Raw genomic sequence first — 9,355 nt, forward strand, 5'->3', positions numbered from 1 at the left:
TGTAGAACTCATCACATTCTATTAGGATTGTTTTTCATACCTGTGTCAACCAGAGAGGTGATCTCCTTGGGGCAGGTGATCTCCTTGAGTCTGGTCCAATGTTTATGCCCATTTGTCCTGAGACACTGTAGCTTTGGCCATGGCACGGTGCCGTAGGAGGGTGTTAGTCCGGTCTCTCCAGGGTGGTTGGGAGGACTGGTGCAATGAGAGAAGCCAGGCCACATGCACAACCTTGTTCAGGTGGAAGTAACTGTCCCTGGGCCCAGGTGAGACAGAGCCTTGGAAATCCTTCACCGCCCTCCTCAGGTTCACCCCTGGCCGTGCGGGACGCGGTTCACGTGCCAATCCCCGTTCTGGATCCCAGAACAAAACGGCCCCACACAGGGAGAAAAGGCATGAGCTCCCCAATGTGTCAGGATTTCTAATTTCCAAACCAACTCTGGGAGGGGTTGAAGCCTTGGACTGGAAGGTCTGAGCATTCCTGAACTCGGGACTCTGTATGTCATGTACCTTGGGCAGTGTCTGCCTTTCTACGGGCCTCAGTTTCCCAATTATCCACTGAGGGTGCGGGTCAGACCTGCATAAGCATGAGCTCAGCATAAAGGGGCGGCAGCTCCCTCCTCTCCGGGTGGGTTGTGGACAGAGGCGCACCTCTGTGGTTCCCGATCTGGGCTCCTTTTCAGACAAATACTGGCCAAATGCCCGTCTAGCCTGCCCAGTGCTCACTGTCTCCCTCATGCCATCTCCATGTCTGTACAGGATTCCATCAGCACAGCCTTTTTCAGAGCCCCTGAGGAAACTGGGGTGCAGCCAGGACCCCAACTTGGAGGACACACAGCTGGGTTTATCTCAGGCTCTGCATTCTGACTAGTCTGTGACTCTGTGACTCCGGGCAAGGCATGGACCTCTCGGTCACCAGCTTCTCTCCTCGGCGACTCCCCGCGGTCTTCACCTCCCTCCTGTAGTGCGAATGTGTCCCCTCCCCTCCAGTGTGGATGTCAGTGATGATTCCATAGACGATGGCAAAGTGACCCAACTTCAGTTCCATGGTTTGGTCATACAAAGCCAGTGCCTGGCCCAGCCAGAGGGGCTCAGCTGGGTGAGCATTACCCTGTACACAGAAAGGTTGCTGGTTCCATTTCCGGTCAGAGCACATACCTAGGTGGTGGGTTCGATCCCAAGTCAGGGCGTGTACAGGAGGCAACCAATCAGTGCTGCTGCTCTCTCACATAGATGTTTAGATGTTTCTCACTCTCTTCCTTCTTCTTTTGAAAATCATTTTTTTAATAAAATAAAATAAAAAAAGTCAATGCCTACCCACTTGCTCACTCTGACCTGTGTCCTGTCTCTCTCTGCTTCTGTCTCTCTCAGTCACTCACTCAGAAGAATAAGCCTCTGTGTAATGAGTTGCTATCTGGAGAGATCCACATGGCCTAGCACTGAATGAGACCAATAGATAGAGAGGAAGCCAGGCCTTCAATCCAACTGAATCCTGAAGACCCCTCCCCCCCCCCCCACCCCCGCGCCGCAGTTTCTTCACAAGCATGTCCTGATCAGTACTCTGCTGTGTACCTGAAGGAGACTTTTCCCACATGCCCGGATTCTCTCTACCCATTCATTGCTCTCCTCCCTTGCACATGCACTCCATTAAGCATTAAGCCCTCAGGACAATGAGGTCTGATCAGCATCAAATAATCGTAGGAACAAAGCCTCCAGTCTGTTGACCGCAGAGACAGTGTTTTGTTCAAACTAGAGAGAACATCTAGGCCTCAGTTGTGTTTCAACTCCAGGACCAGAAAAGCACCCAAACCAGACAAAGGGACACCATGGCTGACATCAGGACCAAGGATTCCCCCCGCCCCCCATACACACACCCTAGCACCAACCAATCAATAGAGACCAGGACCCTGATCCTATCTGTGCTCATTTGGATGAATCAGCATATTAAAGGACACACCTGGAAAGCTGATGAACATTCTATTACACACCCTAGCACCAACCAATCAATAGAGACCAGGACCCTGACCCTATCTGTGCTCATTTTGATATTAAAGGATACACCTGGAAAGCTGATGAACATTCTATTGAGATCCTCACTGAGACCTCCCCTAAAATCCCTGCCTTTAAAAAACAGGCAAAAACATTTAAGACAAAGGACCCAATGCAGGAGCACAAACACACTCTCTCTCTCTAGAGCATGCACGTGCCTTCCCCCTTCAGGCGTGCATCTTTGCTTTCTTTCTCCTAAGCTCTAAGGGCCCTTCTGTCTCTGTAACTTGTTTTCTGAGTCCACGCAGCCCAGCTGGCTCACTTCTGCCTCCATGACTTTCTCTCTTAAAGGCCAAGGCATCCCTCTGAGCAGCCCCCTTGAATCTTCTCCTCCCGTGTTCTTTCGTTTTGTCTGCTAAATAAACTTTTGTAGCTGGATCTCCCGCGCAGGGAAAGGGCGCGCTGGAAAGGGAACCAGGAGCCGGGAGTCTCCGTGCAAAGGCAGGGCTCGGGGCTCACCTTTCCAAGAAGGGGTGCCTCCCTCGGACCCGGACGGAGAAGGACGGCGGAGTGGGAGGTCCTGGGGACCCGTCTGTCACACTTTCCCAGCGCCACGCATCGGGGGCATTTGTGGTGACGGTGGGAGTGCCCGCCTGGACGGGAGGAGGCGCGCCGCAGGAGGCGGAGTGGTCCGCACACTTGGGTCACAAAATGGGAGCCTGGGAGCCCTGACCGGTGTGGCTCAGTGGATGGAGCGTCGGCCTGCGGACTGAGGGGTCCCAGGTTCGATTCCGGTCAAGGGCATGGACCTTGGTTGCGGGCACATTCCCAGTGGGGGGTGTGCAGGAGGCAGCTGATGGATGTTTCTCTCTCATCGATGTTTCTAACTCTCTATCCTTCTCCCTTCCTCTCTGTAAAAAATCAATAAAATATATTAAAAAATAAAGTAAATAAAATAAAAAATATATTTTTTTAAAAAATGGGAGCCTGGGAGACGGTGAAGCGCTGGGAGGGGCGAACCCGCACGCTGTGGGGCCGGAGCAGCGCAGTGTGGCACCGGGAACCGGGGAGGCCAGGGGAGAGCTCGTGGGGCTCACCACCCCCTGGGTGCATGGCCGAGCCTCCCCGGGAGATCCGCCTTCGTGATCACGTGTCTCCCCGCCAGGTAAGTGTGAGCGCCCTCCAGCACCGCGCAGCCTCCGGTCCCGCCTCCGGACTCTCAGGGCCGCCACCCCGGCCCCGCAGACGCACACGGGAGACCCCTCCCCCTCCGCCCGGCAGCAGCGGCGCCGGACCCAGGACCCGCAGCCACAGCGCGGTCACCTGCTGCTCCCCCTGCGGCTCTGCGGCGGGTCCCCGTCACCCACCGTCTGCTCGCTCCCCTGGCCCAGAGGACACCGCGTTATCCCAGCCGGTCTTCGGAGGGACAGGGGCACCGTGCCCGCACCTGGAAGAGCCCACGGGTTTAAAGGCAACCGTCCTCGTGGGCCTGGACCCCGGTCCGGCGGTTTGGAGCTGGTGCTGATTCCTCCTCCCCCCGCTGCTCACGGCGGCAACCAGCGTTTTCCATTGTCACCTCCCACCCGGCTAGACAGACAGACGGACAGTCCCCCCTGGCGGCGGCCCCTCTTCCGAAGCCGAGCAAACCTTTGTGTGCGACCGAGCTGGGGAGGCCCAGCCGCCCGGCGCGTCTCGGGGCGCGCACCCACCCGCCCTCCTCTCAGTGATGTGGGGCCGCGGCCAGCAGCGTGGGCTCGGGTGCAGCCCCCCGGGATGCGACCTCTGCACGGCCGGCCCCGTAAACCTGAGCGGGAGGCCGAGGAGCCCTCTGAAGCCCCTGGTGCGGGAGGGCGGCTGCCGTAGAGAAAAGCAAGACCCGTGAGCCCCAAGGAAGCACGCGCCCCCGTGTCCCTTCTGCGGGAGCTGAAGACTCACTCGGTGCGAGGAGCACACGACACCGCACGTGTGGAGATGAAGCAGATTCCTGCGGGAGGACAGATGTCAGACGGCGCAAAAGAAGTTCCCTGACCGGGAATCGAACCCGGGCCGCGGCGGTGAAAGCGCCGAATCCTAGCCACTAGACCACCAGGGACTCGGTAGCTGCTCGGATTGCCTCTGCAGTTCGGAAGAGAGTGACGGTTCTCCTGCGCTCTGAGGGGCTTTACCGGAGCCGAGGCGGAGAGGGGCGCGTCACCCATCCTCCCAGGAATGCTTCCAGGGGCCACGTGTCTTTCCTGCCTCTGCACCAGGGGAGCCCGCAGACCGCCCCCGAGCGCCCGCGCAGCCCGCCACGTCCACGGTCCGGGAGCGAGTTGTCCTGCCCCCGCCGCCCCTCCGCACCGCCCGGGAGCGCGCCTTTGCGAGGCGGCCCCGCGTGGAGAGAAGGTCGCCTGGGCGGGTCAGTGGACCAAGTGGTCGGGAGGAGGCGAGAGGAGAGGCGCCCAGGGTGAGACCCCGGGATCCCCAACCTCAGAAGGCACTCTGCGGGGTGCGGGACCCGAATAGCGGGGTGGAACACGCTTTCAAGCGAGGCTCTGCGCCCCGACCTGCCGCCACCTGCCGCCCCGCATTTCCCCCGCTTGGTTGATGGAAAGTCCATCCTTTCGGATGCTCTGGCCAGAAACCACCTGAAGTTCTCTCGGTCGCCGGAGCTTCCCCACATCCAAGGAGGCAGGTGTTCTCTCGTCGGTCAGGTGTGCCGAGCTGGGTCTGCGCGAGGGATGGGTTGCTGGGTGTTGAGTTACTCTGGGACTAGATGCCGGCGGGAAACTCTCGCCCCTTCACCCAGTCGCGACCATTCCAGACGAGCACTAGAGTCACAGCGAGGGCTGGGTGCGTGTGTATTGGGGGAGGGGGACGGGGGGGGGGGGGAGAAGAGGTGACTAAATCGCCCCCGATTGAGAACCAGCCGGGTGCACAGCCCCTGCTGCTCCTGGTCTCGGGACTTGCCTGACCAGGGCGCAGGGGGGCTGGGGGGGGGGGCTCACTTGGACGTGGGATTTGAGACTCGTCTCCAGATCGTGGGGTTTTCTACCATTAGGCCTTCCCTTTGGTTCTGTCCTCGAAATCAACCTCTTTGGACGCCGTCCACGAGGGCCAGCCAGGCAGAGGGCTGGGTCCTCTTGCTCCTTCGGAACGTCACCCGTGTTTGCGTAGAGCCTGCTGAGCAGACTCAGGGCCACTTTATCCGGCTTCCCCGGGCGACGGGGAAATGCCAGGGAAGCCGCAGAAAGTGGCCCCCAAGTCTGCGCCGCTGGCGCTGCCCTCGCTCCGCAGCGGTCGGTGCGACGGGAGCCGGAAAGTGGGGAGGCTGGGGTCGCCGTGGCAAACGCGAAGAGGCGGGAAAGTGCGGGGGAGACGTGGACGGGGACAGGGGGCAGAGGCTTGGGGCGGATTTGGGGAGATGAGCATTGCGGGGAGGGGGAGGAGGAGTCTGTTTTGTTTTATCATCGGAATTGAGGGGAAGGGAGGGGAACAGAATGAGCAGGAAAGAGGAGATACCTGCAGTTGTTCAGGAGCAAAGCGCAGTGAATGGAATGGTTTAACGTCAAAGCTCATGGAGCGAGAGCGCAGAGCGACACTGCGGGGTGGCGTGCCGTGATCGTATAGTGGTTAGTACTCTGCGTTGTGGCCGCAGCAACCTCGGTTCGAATCCGAGTCACGGCAGGAGCCTCCGTGGTGCCTGGAGTTTGACTTTTACACACAGGTCCAAACCCGCGCAGGCTGCGCCCCTTCCTTATCTGGGGGCCACAGACCAGCGCTTTGCTCTGGGCACCACTCCAGGGGAAGGTGTCTCCCCCTCCAGGTAAGTGCCCTGCAGCCTCGGTGAGGTCGGTTGCAGCCGAAGCAAACGGGAAGCGTCATCACTGGAGCCCAGGGGTCGTTCAGATGCTTTTGGGCCCCACTCGGCTCAGGCCCAGGGAGTCCCGGTTCCGGGCGTCTCAGGGGCGCTGGCATCTAAGGAGAGAGTAGAGCAAGGCCACGGAGGCCACTCGGCTGCCCACTGCCTTCGGAATCACCCAGTGCCCGTGGTTCAAACGCGACCAACGTGCAGCGTGAACTCCACCTCTTGCCCCCGCCCCCCCCCCCCTCTACGGTTTTCCGAGGTTTTGGAGTCTACACGGTCCTCTGTCCAGTAACAGGGATGTGGCTCTACTAGCAGAGACTAAGGACTTGATCCCTACTACATGGAGACATGGGCCCCTGTAGGTCTCTGTGGCGCAATCGGTTAGCGCGTTCGGCTGTTAACCGAAAGGTTGGTGGTTCGAGCCCACCCAGGGACGTCCTTCTTACTCTTGAAAAGAGGTCAAACCTTTGCTTCTCTTTCAACCATTACTGGAAAGAGGTCTCCACTACTACCCTCTTGTGTTCTGGGCCTCCTGCACTACAGGGGGACCTGGCCAAAATCAGGGGCAGAAAACAGGTCAAGGGAAATCCAGCAGTCATTGTTTGTAGCTGTATTTCTTGAATACTTTTCAAATTAATGTGGGTTTAAAAGTGTGCTGTACTCTTTGTTCTTGCACAAATATCCAACCACTTGTTCAAGCATTTTATAGGGTAGAGTCCCAGAAGAGCAGTTAGTTGCTCTAACGTAGTGTTGACATGCTTTCTATAGGACTCCATTTTCTCTCCTTTTGTTGACTTACTATATATCACTCTCTCCTTTGTTATTTCAGCGGCTGCTTTAGGCTCTAGAGCACACACCTGTAACTTACCACAGTCTGCCTTCAAGTGGTAGAGTACCTCTCCCATTTCCCTCCTGCCCGCCCTTATGCTGTGGTCGTCATGCATTGCCCTTGACATATGCTATAAGCCCCGAAATCCATCATTAGTACTGTTGTTGCGTCTATCCCACGTTCTTAAAGAGATGTAAATAATATGACAGACATCTTACATCTTACATATTTTCCCGTGCAGGTACCATTTCTGTCGTCCTTCATCCCTTCCTGTACACCCAGATTTCTATCTGGTATCAGTTGTCCGTCTTCCTGGAAGCACATTGCTTGTGGTGTGGGTTTGCTGGTGGTGAAGTCTCTCAGCATTTATGTTTCTGTAAATGTCGTCATTCACCTTCATTTTTGAAAGACTTCTGGGGGAGGCATAGAATGCTACTTGGACCTGTTGCCCTACCCACCCCCCACCCCACCCCCACACCCTGCCTCAATCCTTTAAAACTGCTGCTCCACCATCTTCTCACTTGCACTGTTTCTGATGAGAAATCTGGCTTTTTTTTTCTTTCTTTCTTTTTTTTTTTTTAAGTATGTAGCATGTCTCTCTCCTTTGGCAGCTTGGGAGATTTTTGCTCTTTCAATGGATTTGAGCAATTTAATTATGTGACCACTAGATGTGGTTTTCTTTCTGTTTCTCGTGCTCGCTCATTGTGTTCATGGATTGGTGGGTTTATAATTTTTATCACGATGGGAAAGGTTTCTGTCATTGTTTTTTCAAAATTCTCTCTTCACCCCCAGTCTTTTCAGGGAATCCATTACTCATTTATTAGGCCTTTTAACGTTGCCCTATCACTCACTGATTTAAAAAAAATTTTGGATTCTGTTTCATTTTTTATATTTTCAATTGTTCATGGCTTTATGTTCCCCAATCCTTTTTCTGCAATGTCTAATCTATAAATTCTATATAGTTAATTTATTTTCTCAGACACTATTGTTTTCATCTATAAAGTTTGACTCTGGACATTCATATACTAGTATGTTCCAAGTTTCTAATGAATTCTTCAGACATATTAACACCCATCATAATTGTATTAAAATCCTCTAGCTAATGTCAGCAACGAGTCAGTTATGGTTCGGTTTCAATACACAGATTATTCTCCTCATTGTGGGTCATCCTTCCTGCCTCTGTGCACGCCTGGCATTCTTTCATTGGGTGCCAGACATTGTCATCATTTACCTTCTTGGGACCTGGCTGTTGACTTGGCTCTCAGCAGTGTGGACACCACCCCTCCAGGGCTGTGACCCGCGCCATGGGGTCCCTTTCCATGTGCCAGCGGTCAGTGCTCTGGGCTCTTGACCAATGACCGGGTGCCTCGAACGGACCCAGGAACCATGCAACTGTTCTCCCTGCCCTCCCTCCTCTCTGTTCCGTTGCACCTGACCTGCGCGCTCTTTCCACGAAGGCCCATTGGTCTCAGCGCTTCTCTGGTGTCCTCTTGGCAAAGGGGATCTCTTTGCTATTCTCTGGCCAAAATGGGCCCTTTGGGTTCCTGCCTGGGCTGCTCTAGAGCCATGGACAGAGTCTGTGACCATGACCAGCTAACAGGTCCGGTACAATCCAGGCCAGACAATGGAGGGATAGAAAGCAAGCACAATAAATCATTTTATTTATTTTTAATTTTTTAAATATATTTTATTGATTTTTTACAGAGAGGAAGGGAGAGGGACAGAGAGAAACATCGATCAGCTGCCTCCTGCACACCCCCTACTGGGGATGTGCCCGCAACCAAGGTACATGCCCTTGACCGGAATCGAACCCGAGACCCTTCAGTCTGCAGGCCGACGCTCTATCCACTGAGCCAAACCGGTTTCAGCACAAGAAATCATTTTAAATGGTACAGAGCTGAGCCTGAGACTTGAGTGGTGGCCCTGGAGTATCTCTTTGGCTCCGCTGCCAGAGCTGAATAGGCCAGTGGTGATACCTGGTGAGACCACAGCCATCTTGATAGATGCCACTAAGAATCTGAAAGAAGGTGAAGACACATACCCTAGAAAAATAGATTTTTTAAAGTTGTTTTTTCTCTCAATCCCAGGACTGAGTCTGTCTGAGCTTACAATGTGATATTGATTGAACTGTACTTGAGCATATTTGGCAGCTCCCATAGTTAAAAATATACCTGCCCTGTTACCTGGTAATATCCCTTCTATTTACTTCCCAAGAAAAATAAATGCATATATCCAAAAAGGGTTCTTTAAGGAAGTTCACAGCAATGTGATTTGTACCAGGAAAACTGGATAAAACCCACATGTCCATCAACAGAGAAGTGATATACAGACCGTTGTATATTCACATAATGGATTAATACTCCCTGGAAAAAAAAACAACCACCTGTCTTTCTCCTCCTTCTTCGCTTCTCCTGCTCCTCCCGATCCTTCTTTTCCTCTCCTCCTCCTCCTCCTTTCTGTTCCTCTTCCTCTTTTTTTTTTCTTTTTTTTTTCTGTCCAGGTCTATGAGATTACTTAGTGTTTCTGTTTTCTCTGACTCTTAGCAGCTGCCCTCTTCCCCAGCTTCTCAGTCTCTTGTTTCTTACCAAGAACTAACAATAACCCTGAGGGGAAAGGCACACTTAGTGTCATTCCAATGAGCTTCTCACACACCAGCCTTCAAAAGTTTTACATATAATGGTGTTTGATGC

Source organism: Cnephaeus nilssonii (genome assembly GCF_951640355.1).
Source record: "Cnephaeus nilssonii genome assembly, chromosome: 21".
In the NCBI taxonomy this organism is placed as follows: Eukaryota; Metazoa; Chordata; class Mammalia; order Chiroptera; family Vespertilionidae; genus Cnephaeus; species Cnephaeus nilssonii.